Source organism: Triticum dicoccoides, chromosome 6A (assembly GCF_002162155.2).
Source record: "Triticum dicoccoides isolate Atlit2015 ecotype Zavitan chromosome 6A, WEW_v2.0, whole genome shotgun sequence".
Taxonomy (NCBI): Eukaryota; Viridiplantae; Streptophyta; class Magnoliopsida; order Poales; family Poaceae; genus Triticum; species Triticum dicoccoides.
The window spans coordinates 328,232,067-328,236,304 of NC_041390.1; the positions used below are offsets into that span (position 1 = coordinate 328,232,067).

The 4,238-nt window shown below is 38.2% G+C and overlaps 1 long non-coding RNA gene across 1 annotated transcript; it reads right to left on the reverse strand.

Annotated features, from left to right (window-relative positions):
* Positions 1-3,220: 3,220 nt before the first annotated feature.
* On the reverse strand, positions 3,221-4,232 carry LOC119319117. The gene is made up of 2 exons (XR_005154356.1): positions 3,690-4,232; positions 3,221-3,568 (listed from the first exon to the last, which is right to left on the reverse strand). It is a non-coding gene; the product is annotated as an uncharacterized LOC119319117 (long non-coding RNA).
* Positions 4,233-4,238: the final 6 nt, after the last annotated feature.

The window sequence follows — 4,238 nt, forward strand, 5'->3', positions numbered from 1 at the left end:
CTGATCACGGGATCCGAATAATATTCTGATCACAACCTGAACTACCTAAGTAATGCACGTGAACTTCCCTCTGTACGACTACAAACCCGACCTTCGGGCTATCTTCTCAACCATGGCTTCCCCCACGAATTATTCTTGTTAGTCGTGTTCTATGTGATGTAAGTGTAATCTGCAAATGATTTTTAGGAACTAAATACCCGTTTTGAATAGGAATCTCGCTCATATGCGGATTTTGCACTCGGGTCGTGATGAAATTATGTTTTTTTTTTTGCAATTTTACTCCCTGAGTTGTTCGACCTGAATTTCCCCTTGTGCTAGGTTGAACTTCCGCCAACTTTGCCTAAATGGGGCTTGCTATATACCGTTGGAAAGCTATGGACACAAGTATCATGACCCAAGTTAAATTTTCGGCAAAATGTAAGTGGTTTAAGAGCAATTTTGAAAACCATTTTTTCTTCATAAAAAACATGAATCGTAATTTCAATCGCATTTCTAAACCGCTTATCGGAATGAGGCAAATAATATGGCGTTGGAAAGCTGCTGCAAAATCGCTCCTTCCACATGTTGAAAGTTTTCTCTAATTCCTTATGGTTAAAGCGCAATTTGGAAAATCATAAAATTTCGCAAACCGAACAGCCGAGATGGTATTTTCGATGTCATTTCTAAACGGCTAATCCAATTGAGGCAAATGATATGGCATTGGAAAGCTTATGAAAATGCGCCACTTTTTCATCTTGAAAGTTTTTTTCTAATTTTGAACGGTTTAAAAGTAATTTAGAAAACGGTACAAGTTCCACCGAGTTTGTAATTTCAAGCTAATTTTTTAACCGTAAGTCCGAATGCAGCAAATAATACGGCGTTGGAAAGCTTGAGTAAATGCGAAACTTTTTTGTATGTATTGTTTATCCTAATTCCTTATGATTTTAAGTCAATTTAGAAAATGTCTAAAAACGTATTTTGGCCATAATTTCTACAAACTTTATCGGAATGGACCAAATAATATACCGTTGAAAAGCTACGAAAAATTTGAAACTTTTTCATGTTGACGGTTTTGTCTGATTCCAAGCCGTTTTTAAGTAATTTCAAAAACGGTGAGATCATTCGTTCTGCCTTTATCGTGAAACGGATTCTTTGAAAATGCACCACGTGAAGAACTTGAACTTCTCGGCATGTCTACTTGAACTTCACTCTATTTTTCACGTGCTTTTTTGCTCGTAGATCTCCATCCACTGCTTGTAGCTCTCCATCCACTCACCGGAATTGAGCAAGTGATATACCGATGGAAAGCTGCTATAGACACGCAACTTTCCCGTGTTGATCATTTTTTCATACTCGCGACGGTTTTAAAAGTTTTTCATGTGAAATTCATTCAGCGTAATAGTTGAACTTCCTGCTGTTTTCACGTTGAACTTCTATGATGTATTTTCGTTTGTAATTTTTCTCATCCATTCGTTAGTGTTACACAAATGATTTTCCTTTGTACAAACCCTTCTCACAATAATTTTTTTAACTTTCTCCGACCGAGGACTTGAACTTACACAAATGATATTCCTGTCGCTTTGAAGTAAATTCGAAAATGACAAGATCATGATTTCTGCCTTCATCGCGCATGCAAATGCACTGCATGAAGTAGTTGAACTTGAAATTCACTCTGTTTTTGACGTGCTGTTTTTTGCACTGCATGAAGTAGTTGAACTTTTAGTTTTCTGAACATGTAAACGCACGGTGAACCTCTCCCTCGGGAATTTAGAACTTCCGAGAGCAGAGCACATGAACTTCTACCAACAAAAAATTTAGACTTTGGTTTTTTGTCCTTTTTCCCACATGAAATACACACCATGTAGTACGTGAACTTCCGGTTGTTATAAATTTAAACTTCTCTCTGTTTTGCTTTATTAACATAAAAGAGGAAAAATATATTTCAACTTTTTTAGTAGTCCCTTTATTTTAATTTGAACTTCTTCATTTTATTCTTTAGTAATAAGAAAAGTCTGAGTTTTTTATAAACTTCGAACTTCTCTATTTTTTAATTAGAACTTCTTAGTTTTTCTTGGCAAAATATGGTTTTTAATTAAGCACAAACAATTTTTTCAAATGAACTTCGTACTATTAGAAACGGGAAGAATTTGAGTTTTTTGTATACATGAAACTACTCCATTATTTATTTTGAACTTCATGATTTTATTCTTTCGTAACGAGAGGAAATATGAGTTTTTATAAACACTAAACTGCTTCGTTTTTTAAATTTGAACTTCTAGTTTTTATTTCCTTTAGTAATTTAGTAATGGATAAATCCTACTTTTTTATATACGTTGAACCGCTCCGTCATTTCAATTTGAACTTCTAGATTTTAAAAAGGAGAAAATCCATTCAAAAGCTCTGTTATTTTAATTTGACCTTCTTTGTTTTTTACAAATATATGTGTATCTCATTTTTCTCCATTTTTAACTCTTCAATTTGTTAAATTTAGACTTCTAGAGTTTACATTTTTCTAGTTAGGTTTGTTCTCTTCTTGGTATATAAACACCGAACTCCCCCATTATTTCAATTTGAACTTCTAGGTCATTAGTTTTGTAAACAGGAAAATTCCTTTTTTTATAAACAAACTAGTTTATAATAAGAATTGAACCTCTCCTTTATTAAATTTGAACTTTTAGGTTTTACTAGAAATCTTTTCAATGAATGATAGCCATCCTAGTTTAATGTCTGGTTTTTTTAGAAATGTGAAAATCCATTTTTTTTTTCATTGGACAAGTTTTTAAAAAAAATTGAACTTCTTTGTTTTGTTTGTAGAAAATATAAAAACTATTTTTTTAATAAACATTGGACCGCTCTGTTTGTTTAATTTGAACTTCGTGGTATTATTTTAGAAAAAAATAGAGATAAATTTGTAAACATCAAAAAATTTATGGGAATTCCTTTTTTTTGGAGGTTTCTTTTATTTTCTACGAATCCCCTGGTTTGAACTTCTAGACCTTTTTGTACTTGAAGTTCCATTTTTCGGTTGTCTTTTTTGAACTTTTATTCTTTAACTTTAACTCTCTCGGGGGCTCACTTTTTTGTGAGCATGTTTGTAGATACCGAATATATTCTTTTACTGTCTGACCAACACAAGCTCATACAACTTGTTGTAAGAAACATCATTTAAAGTATGATGCTAGTAGGGGAATTTCCTCGAGCACCTTTTGTGCACACAAGTACACAAGGATCTCCGCCTGAATTAAGAAAAACTTGCATTCAGGTTGCTATGGACTTTACACTTTGTACATTGAACTCCCTCGCTGGATAAAAGAGTATAAAAGAGATCAACATATGAAGTTGCAAAGATCCAAAATTTTATTATGCCACAAGCAACCACATTTGAACTCTCTCAGGATCAGTATATGAACTTCCATAGTTTTCTTCTTCTCTGAAAAAAGCATAAGCCGTTGTTGAATTGCAACTCAAAATTCAGTCTGTACGTCCGTAATTTGCTAGAAAATGATTGCTAGTGAATCTAACAAAATTCTAAACAAATCAGCTCATGGCATGTGGATCTTTTTTGCATCCTGTCGTAGTTGAAGCCGTTCTGTAGTCACGCAACAAATTAGAAGAGAAATGCAAGTGTCAGGAAGAAACAAAAACTCAAAAAAGGTTGCAGAAAGTCATATAAAGAGAGAAGGGAACAAGAGTATGAGGATGAAGGTGACCTCGGCTGAATCAGGGGATCTGACGACCACTCATCCTGTTCAAGGTGGACCGATGGCTCAGGCGAAGTGGGACTGCCCCTGGTGCTGTGGCAGTGGAGCCCCATCGGGAGGAGGCACCATAGTTGACGGTCCCCAGCAGGATGAGGTGGAGGGCGACGTGCAGGGGTGCGGGAGATGCAAGGGCATCTCTGGCGGAGGACGGCGGCAACACGCAGGGATGCAGGTGTTCAGCGGCGGCACGTGGAGATGTTGTGTCCCGGCAGCGCGCGGGGTGCGGGGTTTCGGCGGCGTGCGTGGATCCAAAGGTCCGGCGATGGTGGAGCAGGGGAACGAAGACCCCGACGGCGGCGGGGGTGCGGGATTCCCGACGGCGCGCGGGGGTGCAACTCCTGCGCGCCGGACAGTGCGGGGGATCCCGACGGTGGTAGGGTGTGTCGTCTCCGGTGGAGCGCTGGGGTGCGTGGGTCTCAACGGCGTTGGGCACAGGCGGCGGCGCGTACCAGGGGCAGGTCGTTGGATCCACGCGGTGGCGGCGGCGGAGGTCCAGGA